The sequence below is a fragment of the Salvelinus alpinus genome, chromosome 18 (assembly GCF_045679555.1).
Source record: "Salvelinus alpinus chromosome 18, SLU_Salpinus.1, whole genome shotgun sequence".
In the NCBI taxonomy this organism is placed as follows: Eukaryota; Metazoa; Chordata; class Actinopteri; order Salmoniformes; family Salmonidae; genus Salvelinus; species Salvelinus alpinus.
Window position 1 is genome coordinate 30,277,458 of NC_092103.1, and position 13,432 is coordinate 30,290,889.

At 44.1% G+C, this 13,432-nt stretch overlaps 1 pseudogene; it reads left to right on the forward strand.

The window, feature by feature from the left end:
- The first annotated feature begins 401 nt into the window (after positions 1-401).
- On the forward strand, positions 402-12,850 carry LOC139544173 (substance-P receptor-like; annotated as a pseudogene).
- The last annotated feature ends 582 nt before the right edge of the window (positions 12,851-13,432 follow it).

The window sequence follows — 13,432 nt, forward strand, 5'->3', positions numbered from 1 at the left end:
GAGATAAATTGAGCAACATAGGGAGAGAGGAAATGAAGAGAAAGAGTTGAAATAGCAGACTGAACTCCAGATGTCTGACTGCAGGCAAGGGCATCAATCAATGTGACCCACTCAAAAGACCATAGGCTATTTCATAGATGCAGAAAACATTACTTCCAGAGAGAGAAAGAGAGACATTTCAGAGATTTCCATCTGACTCAATCTACACCTTACCTTGCTCGCTGAGGGAAATCACAAAATAATACATAAACCATATGCACTTCACCTCAAACATATTCCTCGTTGTGTGTGTGGCTGTGGCTTTTACGCGCGTGCGTATTTGACTCGAGTGTCTGTGTGCGGCATGGGTATGTCAAATGCTTGGCTTTGTGATGAGCGCATAGTGTGCGTCCTTCCCAGCTTGCGCGCGACAAGAAAAAAAGGTTTACTGTTAACGGGAAAGTAAACATGAATATGGAGAACGAAGACCATTTCAATCCCAAAGCTTTTCACCTGTAACTCAAATTACAAAACTTTCTTGTCCATTTGGGAGAGAGAAGTGCGTAAATCTGACAAGTGAGCCGGTCAACAACAGAAGAAAGTAACTAGACTGTTTTTACTACTGCGATATTCTCACAGATCAACATTCAATTCACTTTCTTTTTTCTGTTACTATCAAAATAGCATCAGCATCAGCATCAAAGATAAACCTCAGAAGATTGTTTTGTTGTGAAACGATCACACAAGGTTAGGCTACTGGGAATATCTCTACTTATTCTTCAAATATAATATTTATTATTTTAGCTATTACTATTTGGATTATTTTCTACACAAAATATCTGAGATCTAAAGATGGACTCGCTTTTGAACACCACGGATAACTACCTTTCCGTTAACGCCACTAACGGCTCCGGTTTGAACGACACAGAGGGATATAACCAGTTCGTGCAGCCGATCTGGCAGATCACTCTCTGGGCCATCGCCTACTGCAGCATGGTGTGCGTCTCCGTGATCGGTAACCTGGTGGTCATCTGGATCATCCTCGCGCACAAACGCATGAGGACTGTGACCAACTACTTCCTGGTAAACAAACACATGTAAAATGCTAAAGAACGAGAGAGCATTTGACAGACGTTATGTAATCATTTCCAAATTAATGTATTTTATTTTATTAAAATATCACCAGTGAATGTGAACTTTGTTTTGTGTGTATGTGTCTGTCTGTCTGTCCATCTGTCTGTGTCTGATTCCTCTTTTCTCCTCCCAGGTGAACCTAGCCTTTGCAGAGGCGTCTATGTCTGCCTTCAACACAGTGATAAACTTTGCATACAGCATCCATAACGAGTGGTACTTTGGTTTGGGCTACTGTCGGTTCCATAACTTCTTCCCCATTGCAGCAGTCTTCACCAGCATATACTCCATGACCGCCATAGCACTGGAAAGGTGAGCAGTGTGTGTGTGTGTGTGTGTGTGTGTGTGTGTGTGTGTGTGTGTGTGTGTGTGTGTGTGTGTGTGTGTGTGTGTGTGTGTGTGTGTGTGTGTGTTTGTCCGTGCATGGGTGCACTCTAGTGTGTTTGTTTTCACTAGAATCTACTCCATGACTGCAATAGCTCGGAACAGGTAAGCGACCCTATATGCTGTAGAGATCCCTTCTCCAACCCTGCTTCTCTCTCATATAATGTCATCAGTATGTCGCCACAGCCTCAGTGTGTGAGAGCTGCGTTTTCCTTCACAACATCCCTGCTCCTCTCCCTTCCATCCTTCCCACACCGTCCATCATTCTGGGCTCACTGTCAGAACACAGATCCCCCTTTCTTCAGTATGTCACCACAATGTCAGAACAATCTGAACATTCTTGCATTAGTGAAGTAGAGAGAGAAAGTGAGCAGCCCTTCCCCCAGATGACCCCAGGCTCCCCGGGAGGGTTTACAACAGGTGTGTTTGTAAACCGCTGTGTCTGAAGAGGATCGATTTTACCTCAACAGGCAGAGAAAAGGAGGGATAGAGAGGGAGGGAGGCAGGGATAGAGAGAGGGAGAGTGAGAGTGAGAGGGAGGGGGAGAGAACAAATGGGAAGGTGTGATAATCAAGAGGGAAGGAGAGGGGAAGAGAGGAAGAGAGGGGGAAAAGGGGTGGAAGGGATTAAGGGATTAAGGAGAGAAAGGGCGGAGGGAGAAGAAGAGAGAAACGGCGAAGAAAGAGAGGAAGGGAGATGATAGTTTTGGCGTCACCCCATCTCCTTCTTGATTAGAAAAGTAAATCACATCAGTGAAGCAACACAACGAGAGGAGAGGAGGAGAGAAGGAGAGGAGAGGAGGAGGGTAGAGGAGGCGAGGAGGAGAGGAGAAGTATCAGATACACTCACATCAACTCTGCATGATTACCTTTCATTAGAGCTTGGAGGAACACACACAGAGTGCAGTGTCTCTTCTCCATCTGTCACCACAATGTAGCTGTTGCGCTAAAGAAGTTGAACTATCAGTAATTGCCAATTAAATTAAACCAGTGGAATGTAAAACGAATCATAGCCATGTCTGTATCCCCAGGTGTCCCCTCAGTGGCGAGCGTGTGTGTATATATAAATGTGTGTCTGTGCTACAGTAATGTGCCTGTGTGTATAGCAGTGTGCGTGTGTGTGTGTGTATAACAGTGTCATGACGTTGGCCTGTGGGTAAGCTTTATGACCCCCACATAAATACCTTTCTCCCCTCTCTCTCTTGACTCTAGAGGGACTCTTGAATAGCCTTTGTTAAACATAGAGAGTCTGGGAACATCAAACAAGTGGAGGGAAAGGAACCATATTTCGGTAATAGAACCAGTTGAAAATATGCATTGGAACTTAATGAATATGATGTCAGTTCAGTTGTCATCTGAGACATTATGACTGATGACAGGACGACCTAAACTGTATCTGGGAAAGTCTACACATTATAGTTATCAGATTCACATGGAATTGTTGTGCAATTTAAATGAAACTATTTGTGAAAAGATTAAATGTAATTTTAGCTTCCAAATTAGAGAATTGGGTTTTCATAAGATTAGAGCTCTGCTCAATCAGTGGCCTGCCCCTGTGAAGAGACAGGGGTTATAAACTATGAAACACACCCTTCTCTCCCTCCACTATATAAGCCCTTGACGAAAATGTAACCTCCTGTTCCGGGTACATTAGGACTACGGTCCGATGTCAGAAGGATTCAGATAATAACTACAGAACGAAGCCAACCTCAGCGTGAGCTTTGGTTGCGAATGGTATGAACTTTGAACTCTTATTCGCTACAGAAGTGATACCTCCTAACCGTTGAGTTAGCAGCGGCCGCTGTAAACGTGGGCTAGGAGAGGACAGACAGAGTATCCCGTCTACCACCCAACGATGACACTACAACGTTTCCCATTCACCACCAGAGACACTATTCAAAGGACAAAGGACTGTTGGGCAACACGGCCTTCCATCTACCACCAACCTATTGAAGCGCAGCTCAGAGTAAATATTTATTGCATTTTCCTTTTCCAAATGGGCGGTAATTTAGAAAGCATAAGATTCTGTATTTACGATAGAGTAGCTGCCTACGGCCCGATAGAGACATAGCTTCTCCCTTTGTTCTTCAGTCTTCCCGCTCTTTCACTCAAACCCAATCCCCTTTTCTTTGTGTAACCAGCTGTCATATCTGTTCCGTCCGCTAGGGACATTTTCCTTTATGACATAATTTTTAATCAAGGTATGATTCATTCTGTGTATATGTAATTCTGTGTGATTAGTTAGGTATTTAGTAAATAAATAATTAAACCCAATTATGTATTGCTGATTCAACTTGTTAGCCAGGGTTCGTGAAGATAACCAAGAATTTACAACTTTCAGATGAGACTGAATTAAGGTGACGATTAATATTGACTGCTATTGATGTAAAATATTACTAGGTCTTTAAGAGTTTATTTGGAAGATAACAGCTCTATAAATATTATTTCGTGGTGCCCCGACTTTCTAGTTAATTACATTTACATGATTAGCTCAATCAGGTAATATTAATTACAGAGAAAGGATTTTATAAAATAGCATGTCATATCACTTAATCCGGCATAGCCAAAGACACGACAACAGTGTGCGTGTGTGTATAACTGATTACTATGTGTGTGTGTGTGTATTACTGATCTCTCTGTGTGTGTGTGTGTGTGTGTGTGTGTGTGTGTGTGTGTGTGTGTGTGTGTGTGTGTGTGTGTGTGTGTGTGTGTGTGTGTGTGTGTGTGTGTGTAGTACTGATCTGTGTGTGTGTAGTACTGATCTGTGTGTGTGTAGTACTGATATATGTGTGTGTGTATTACTGATCTCTCTCTGTGTGTATTCCAGTGTGTGTGTGTGTGTGTGTGTGTGTGTGTGTGTGTGTGTGTGTATTACTGATCTCTCTCTGTGTGTATTACAGTGTGTGTGTGTGTGTGTGTGTATGTATGTGTGTGTGTGTGTGTGTGTGTGTGTATTACTGACCTCTGTGTGTCAAAATCGAATCAAAATCAAATCAAATTGTATTTGTCACATGCTTCATAAACAACAGGTGTAGAATAACAGTGAAAGGCTTACTTACGGGCTCTTCCCAACAATGCAGAGAGAAAGATACAACAACAAAATAGTGACAGGAGGATTAAATACACAGTGAATAATGAATAACAATGATGGGAAAGTTAGTGTGTGAGTGTGTGTGAGAGAGAGAGCATATGTGAGTGTGTGAGTGTGTGTGTGTGCATGTGTGTGTGTGCATGTGTGTGTGTGTGCGTGTGTGTGTGTGTGTGTGTGTGTGTGTGTGTGTGTGTGTGTGTGTGTGTGTGTGTGTGTGTGTGTGTGTGTGTGTGTGTGTGTGTGTGTGTGTGTGTGTGTGTGTGCGTGTGTCTTGGGGTGTATGTGTGAGTGTGTTGGTAGAGTCTAGTGTTTGTGCATAAAGTCAGTGCAAGAGAGTTAGTGCAAAAATTCATATCCCACATGTGTGTGTGTATAACTAATCACTTTGTGTGTGTTCCAGGTACATGGCTATCATCCACCCCCTGAGGCAGAGGTTGTCTTCAGCAGAGACCCGTGTAGTGATCGGAGTGATCTGGGTGTTAGCTCTACTATTGGCCTTCCCCCAGTACTACTACTCAGCTACTGACCAGCTGCCTGGTAGGACTGTTTGTTACATCCAATGGCCTGAATACACCAATGACACAACCATGGACTTCAAAAAGATGTGAGTACTGACACACACACATACACACACACACAAAGGGGTTTGAAGGAAGCGTCATCTTCAGGAGGTTCACTAGACATTAGAGAATAAACAGAATTATTTTCTGTGTGTAGAATCTGATTCACTGCTTACATCCTTTTTCTATCTCAGCTGAAATCCCAACTTCTGGATGAATAGGCCGAGCGTCTTTCTGCTGTTTGTCTCCTTGTAATGTAACATCCTAGTGGAATGATTCATGAATCTATCCAACCTCTATTAGTCAAGAGACTGATTTAGAACCAAACAGATAGTAGGTGTTCAGTCTGTGGGGGTTATTTGTTATGAATAACCATTGTTAGACAGAAGTCGTAGGACTTCAAGGACTTTAATTAATTTCATTGATATTATTGTTTTTCTGTTTTGTTGTATTGTTTATTGATGCTGTGTGATCATCTTTATATACAGTGGGGCAAAAAAGTATTTAGTAAGCCACCAATTGTGCAAGTTCTCCCACTTAAAAAGATGAGAGAGGCCTGTAATTTTCATCATAGGTACACTTCAACTATGACAGACAAAATGAGAAAAAAAGATCCAGAAAATCACATTGTAGGATTTCTTATGAATTTATTTGCAAATTATGGTGGAAAATAAGTATTTGTTCACCTACAAACAAGCAAGATTTCTGGCTCTCACAGACCTGTAACTTCTTCTTTAAGAGGCTCCCCTGTCCTCCACTCGTTACCTGTATTAATGGCACCTGTTTGAACTTGTTATCGGTATAAAAGACACCTGTCCACAACCTCAAACAGTCACACTCCAAACTCCACTATGGCCAAGACCAAAGAGCTGTCAAAGGACACCAGAAACAAAATTGTAGACCTGCACCGGGCTGGGAAGACTGAATCTGCAATAAGTAAGCAGCTTGGTTTGAAGAAATAAACTGTGGGAGCAATTATTAGGAAATGGAAGACATACAAGACCACTGATAATCTCCCTCGATCTGGGGCTCCACGCAAGATCTCACCCCGTGGGGTCAAAATGATCACAAGAACGGTGAGCAAAAATCCCAGAACCACACGGGGGGACCTAGTGAATGACCTGCAGAGAGCTGGGACCAAAGTAACAAAGCCTACCATCAGTAACACACTACGCTGCCAGGGACTCAAATCCTGCAGTGCCAGACGTGTCCCCCTGCTTAAGCCAGTACATGTCCAGGCCCGTCTGAAGTTTGCTAGAGAGCATTTGGATGATCCAGAAGAAGATTGGGAGAATGCCATATGGTCAGATGAAACCAAAATATAACTTTTTGGTAAAAACTCAACTCGTCGTGTTTGGAGGACAAAGAATGCTGAGTTGCATCCACAGAACACCATACCTACTGTGAAGCATGGGGGTGGAAACATCATGCTTTGGGGCTGTTTTTCTGCAAAGGGACCAGGACGACTGATCCGTGTAAAGGAAAGAATGAATGGGGCCATGTATCGGAGTGGGGTGTGTATGATTGTGTGAGAGAGGATGTGTGTTTCAAGTTTTTAATTGTCACTTGCACAGGGGTGGAACAGTACCCAATTGAGTAAAAGTAAAGATACCTTAATAGAAAAGGAATCAAGTAAAAGTGAATGTCATCCAGTAAAATACTACTTGAGTAAAAGTCTAAAAGTATTTCGTTTTAAATATACTTAAGTATCAAAGGTAAATGTAATTGCTAAAATATACTTAAGTATCAAAATTAAAAGTAAAAGTACATATAATTTCAAATTCATTATATTAAACAAACCAGACGGCACCATTTTCATCCTTTTTAAAATGTAAGGATAGCCAGGGGCACACTCCAACCCTCAGACATGATTTACAGACAAAGCATTTGTGTTTAGTGTGCCCAGAGGATCAGAGGCAGTAGGGATGACCAGGGATGTTCTCTTGATAATTGTGTGATTTGGACCATTTCCCTGTCTTGCTAAGCATTCCAAATGTAACGAGTACTTTTGGTGTCAGGGAAAATGTATGGAGTAAAAAGTACATTATTTTCTTTAGAAATGTAGTGAAGTAAAAGTAAAAGTTGTCAAAAATATAAATATTAAAGTACAGATACCCCAAAAAACTACCTAAGTAGTACTTTAAAGTACTTTTACTTAAGTACTTTACACCGCTGCATGTGCACTAGTACAGTGAAATGCCTTTCTTGCTGGCTCTTTCCGAACTCTTATATAGGTGTCATAACCAGCCATAAAATAACGCAATATATGTCACTACAGGTGTAAATATATGGGTCATGACAGTTTTAGGACCATATTATGACAGATTATGACAAGTTATGTCAGCTGTTATGACATATTATGACATGGTTATGGCGCAAGTGTTAAATTTCAAGAACATTGATAAGAGGGAGTAGGCCTACTGAAACATTGATAAGAGGGAGTAGACATACTGAAACATTGATAAGAGGGAGTAGACATACTGAAACATCAGGAGCATTAATAGCTGTAGCTATGTTAGTGTCTTGTGTGTTGTTTATGGTGAAAATGCTATTAAAACATTCTCATGTTGATAATTTGGTGTTTCCGTCCCTTCAATGCATAGTATGCCTGTAACTCAATGCACTGCTTTTTAAATATATATATTTTTCTTTAGGGCAAAATTTAGGGCGATTTACTAATGCCTTTAACTCGATTCATTATTTGAATTGTTTGACAGCCCTACTAATTAGTTGTCGTTATGGTCCTGACTTTTTCCTCGTTATCTCAGGCCCGGATTCAATCCGATCGCAGGTTATAAACATTGCGAATTTTAAAGGCAATGTTCCCCTCGTTCGTGGAGATCCCATCCCCGGTAAACGCTGCATATGCCGGCACAATCTCAAATTCCCTTTAAAAGTCGTAATGCCTATAGCCCTCGATCGGATTGAATCCCAGCCTCACTCGTTTCACAGTTCTCTCTCTCTGTCCCCACATTTTCTCCTTCTCTCTCTCACTCATTCTCTGTGTTTCTCTCTCCACCTACCCATGCTCTCCCCCGTGTGTGTGTTATTTAGTATTACCATTAGCCTCAGGTGTTCAGGGCAATGAAGTCATTTCCATAAGCAGCTGAGTCCCTGTAGTTTGTCTGATGTTAGGAGTTAGGGGCTAGGGCTTGATTTAGGCCTCTCTCTTCTCTCTTCCTCAGTAAATTGATTTCACATCTTTCAGTGAGAGCTGATCTTCTGGGCCGCTACTCCCTGTAGCAAGACTGATAAGGGATCCACAGACATTGTGTGTGTGTGTACGTGGATATCATAAGGTGAATGCACCAATTTGTAAGTCGCTCTGGATAAGAGCGTCTGCTAAATGACTTAAATGTAAAATGTAAATGTACGTACGTTCGGAGGCAGAGATAAGGAATCAAATCAGAACAGGGTTGACTAGACGAGACCTGAGACCCCAGTCCAACAATCTCATCAGTGTGTGTGTGTCTCTGTCTGTGTAGGTACTCTGTGTCTGTGGTGTTGCTGTACTACTTCCTGCCGCTGTGCATTATGGGATGTGCCTACCTGGTGGTGGGCTCGTCCCTGTGGGCAGGGACTATCCCTGGAGACTCCACCCACCGCTACCGAGAGCAGCTAATCGCCAAACGCAAGGTACACGCACGCACGCACGCACGCACGCACGCACGCACGCACGCACGCACGCACGCACGCACGCACGCACGCACGCACGCACGCACGCACGCACGCACACACACACACACACACACACACACACACACACACACACACACACACACACACACACACACACACACACACACACACACACACACACACACTACCTGTATGTACACACACTCATGCATGCTCACACACAGCAGGGAACCTCTTTAGTGAATATTCTTAGGCAAATCCCTAAATTGCTTTCAACTGTCCCTCCCTCCCCCTCCCTCTCTCTAGGTCGTGAAGATGATGATCGTGGTGGTGTGTACGTTTGCAGTGTGCTGGCTGCCTTACCACATCTACTTCCTGCTCCAGCAGTTCCACCCTGACCCCATGCAGCTGTTTGAGTGGCGCTACATCCAGCAGGTCTACCTGGCTGTCCTGTGGTTGGCCATGAGCTCCACCATGTACAATCCTATCATCTACTGCTGTCTCAATGACAGGTAGGTGACTGTACACACCACAGGTGGCTGGTGGCACCTTCATTGGGGAGAATGGGCTCATACTAATGGCTGGAACGGAATGATAGGAGTGGTACCAAACACATCAAACACATGGTCTTTCATACCATTCCATTCCAGCCATTAATATCATATGTCCTCTCCTCACCAGCCTCCTGTGGTACACATACAAGCGCAAACACAACAGGCATGTACACACACACACACACACACACACACACACACACACACACACACACACACACACACACACACACACACACACACACACACACACACACACACACACACACACACACACACACACACACACACACACACCCACCCATTTGACCCATTAGTCTCTCCTTATCTCTCTCCCCATCTCTCTCCCTCTTTCTCTCTCAACCCTCTCTCTGTTTAGATTCAGGGCAGGCTTTCAGCAGGTGTTCTGTTGGTGTCCGTGTGTTCCTGCCGCCTCCTACGAGGGACTGGAACTCAAGTCCACCCGCTACCTACAGACCCAGGTGTGTATAGATTCCCTCTTCTTTCTGGGTGTGTGTATTGTTTTACCTTTATTTAACTAGGCAAGTCAGTTAAGAACAAATTCTTATTTTCAATGACGGCCTAGGAACAGTGGGTTAACTGCCTTGTTCAGGGGCAGAATGACAGATTTTTACCTTGTCAGCTCTGGGATTCGATCTTGCAACCTTTCAGTTACTAGTATGAGTGTGTATTTTTAAGTACTGTCCCAATTATCTCTGTTTCCAGATGAGTGTGTACCGGGCCAGCCGGATGGAGACCAGTATGTCGACAGTTCTGCAGCCCACTGAGGAGGAGTGCTGTGGGGCAGAGCAGCCCTATCGTCCAGACAACCCTGGAGCTCACCTCCACCTCCAACGGCTCAGCCTCACGATCAGCCCTCAACCCTCCCGACAGCCCTGTTTACTACGGCAGACATAACATGGACTAGTGGCCTAACAAACGCCTAACTGGACTAGTCGTGGTTTAATCTCACTTAACCCAGAACTAAAATGTTACGTAATTTGGTCAGCTGCTCGATTAGGTTCTAGGGGGAAGTCTCCACCCTCGCAAAAGGAAAATCTCAGTCCCTCCCACCCCCTTCTGATATTTTCACCGGTGGTTATCATCCGCCGAAGTAAAGCAGTTTAAGCACCGCCTTCACCCAATCCTGATGTGTCCAAATAAGCAGTGATGAAAACCCAAACCCCAGAACTAATGCTGCTCGTATCCCATATTATGCCGACAGATGTACTGTACCAGTTATGTTTACTGTAGGTACTGTCCACGGGAGATTATACGTGGTTTAGTGCACTATAGCCTGGGCTAGTGCTCTATTCTCACACATTCTAATGCCGACACAACATCGGCTAGGGCTGCCTCAATTCGTTGGGGCATGGACTCTACAAGGTGTCGAAAGCGTTCCACAGGGATGTTGGCCCATGTTGACTCCAATGCTTCCCACAGTTGTGTCAAGTTGTCTGGATGTCCTTTGGGTGGTGGACTACTCTTGATACACACAGGAAACTATTGAGCATGAAAAACTCAGCAGCGTTGCAGTTCTTGACACAAACTGATGTGCCTGGCACCTACTACCATACCCCGCTCAAAGGCACTTAAATATTTTGTCTTACCCATTAACCCTCTGAATGGCACACATACACAATCCATGTCTCAATGCTTAAAAATCATTATTTAACCTGTCTCCTCCCCTTCATCTCCACTGATTTAAGTGGATTTAATAAGTGTCATTAGGGATCATAGCTCATAGCTTTTGCCTGGATTCACCTGGTCAGTCTATGTCTTTAAAATAGCAGGTGTTCTAAATGTTTTGTACAATCAGTGTATATCAAACTGGACTATAGTCTAGAGCTCTTCTTTAGGCAGACATGGGTTTTGTGCCCTAGAACCTAGTGTAGTGTTCTATTCTCATCTAATATATCTGAGCAGGCAGCTCATAAGGATTCTTTCCATCATTCCAGAACCCTAGGGCTGTGTAGGGCTGTGTTTGGAACACTCACCGAATCGCTTCAGCTAGCATCAATGGCAGCCACAGCTCTCTCCCTAAGAAAACACTGATGTTTTTGTGTGAGTGTTTTTGTGTGAGAGTCAGGCAGGGTGTGTGTGTATGTGTGTGTGTGTTCATTTCTTCATGCAAGTGTGTGCGTGTGTGTGCATTCGTTTGTGTGTGTTCGTGTGTGTGTATTTCCGGGAGGTGATGTGTGTTGGTTCAGCACCTGTTGTCAGGGATTACTGCTCAGAGACGACAATTTGAGGAGCAATACTCGGTCTGCCTGGTCAGGGCAAAGGTCAGATATATATAGACAGGAGAGGAAAGAGGGGGACACAAATAGAGTCTAGAAGAGGGGGGAGGAGAGTAGAGGAAGAAAGGAGGGAAAACAGTGAGAGGGGTCAGTAGGAAGAGAGGAGGGATCAGAGTGAGAGGGGTCAGTAGGAAGAGAGGAGGGATCAGAGTGAGAGGGGTCAGTAGGAAGAGAGCAGGGATCAGAGTGAGAGGGGTCAGTGAGAAGAGAGGAGGGATCAGAGTGAGAGGGGTCAGTGAGAAGAGAGGAGGGATCAGAGTGAGAGGGGTCAGTGAGAATAGAGGAGGGATCAGTGTGAGAGGGGTCAGTAGGAGGAGAGGAGGGATCAGAGTGAGAGGGGTCAGTAGGAAGAGAGGAGGGATCCGAGTGAGAGGGGTCAGTGAGAAGAGAGGGATCCGAGTGAGAGGGGTCAGTGAGAAGAGAGGAGGGATCAGAGTGAGAGGGGTCAGTAGGAAGAGAGGAGTGATCAGAGTGAGAGGGGTCAGTAGGAAGAGAGGAGTGATCAGAGTGAGAGGGGTCAGTGAGAAGAGAGGAGGGATCAGAGTGAGAGGGGTCAGTGAGAAGAGAGGAGGGATCAGAGTGAGAGGGGTCAGTAGGAAGAGAGGCGGGATCAGAGTGAGAGGGGTCAGTGAGAAGAGAGGAGGGATCAGAGTGAGAGGGGTCAGTAGGAAGAGGAGGGATCAGAGTGAGAGGGGTCAGTAGGAAGAGAGGAGGGATCAGAGTGAGAGGGGTCAGTAGGAAGAGAGGAGGGATCAGAGTGAGAGGGTTCAGTAGGAAGAGGAGGGATCAGAGTGAGAGGGGTCAGTAGGAAGAGAGGAGGGATCAGAGTGAGAGGGGTCAGTAGGAAGAGAGGAGGGATCAGAGTGAGAGGGGTCAGTAGGAAGAGAGGAGGGATCAGAGTGAGAGGGGTCAGTAGGAAGAGAGGAGGGATCAGAGTGAGAGGGGTCAGTAGGAAGAGAGGAGAGGTAGAGGAAAAACAGTATACTCTTCCGCCTCTCTAAGCCCTCATCTATATTATATTATATTAATATATATATAGTTATCTGTATTACCTCATCTGTTCACACACAGAGTATGGAGCAGGGCCATGGGGGGCTGTGTGTGTGTGTGTGTGTGTGTGTGTGTGTGTGTGTGTGTGTGTGTGTGTGTGTGTGTGTGTGTGTGTGTGTGTGTGTTTGTTTGTGTGTGTGTGTATTTGTTTGTGTGTGTGTGTGTTTGTTTGTGTGTGTGTGTGTGTATTTGTTTGTGTGTCTGCCGATCTGTCACTTAGTATGTTATTTGGAATGTTACTTAGTATTTTATTTGGTATGTTTCTTAGTATTTTATTTGGTATGTTACTTAGTATTTTATTTGGTATGTTACTTAGTATTTTATTTGGTATGTTACTTAGTATTTTATTTGGTATGTTACTTAGTATTTTATTTGGTATGTTACTTAGTATTTTATTTGGTATGTTACTTCGTATTTTATTTTGTAACGCTCGTCGGAAGAAGACCAAGGTGCAGCGTGGTACGTGTTCATGCTTCTTTGTAAAAAAAAAACGAACACCAAACAAAACAACAAAAGAACAACAAACGTAACGTCTTGAAGGCTACACAGAGCTAACAAAAACAACATCCCACAACCTAAGGTGGCAAAACAGGCTGCCTAAGTATGATTCCCAATCAGAGACAACGATAGACAGCTGTCTCTGATTGAGAACCATACCCGGCCAAAACATAGAAACAGAAAATCATAGAAATAAAGAACATAGAATGCCCACCCAAATCACACCCTGACCAAACCAAATAGAGAC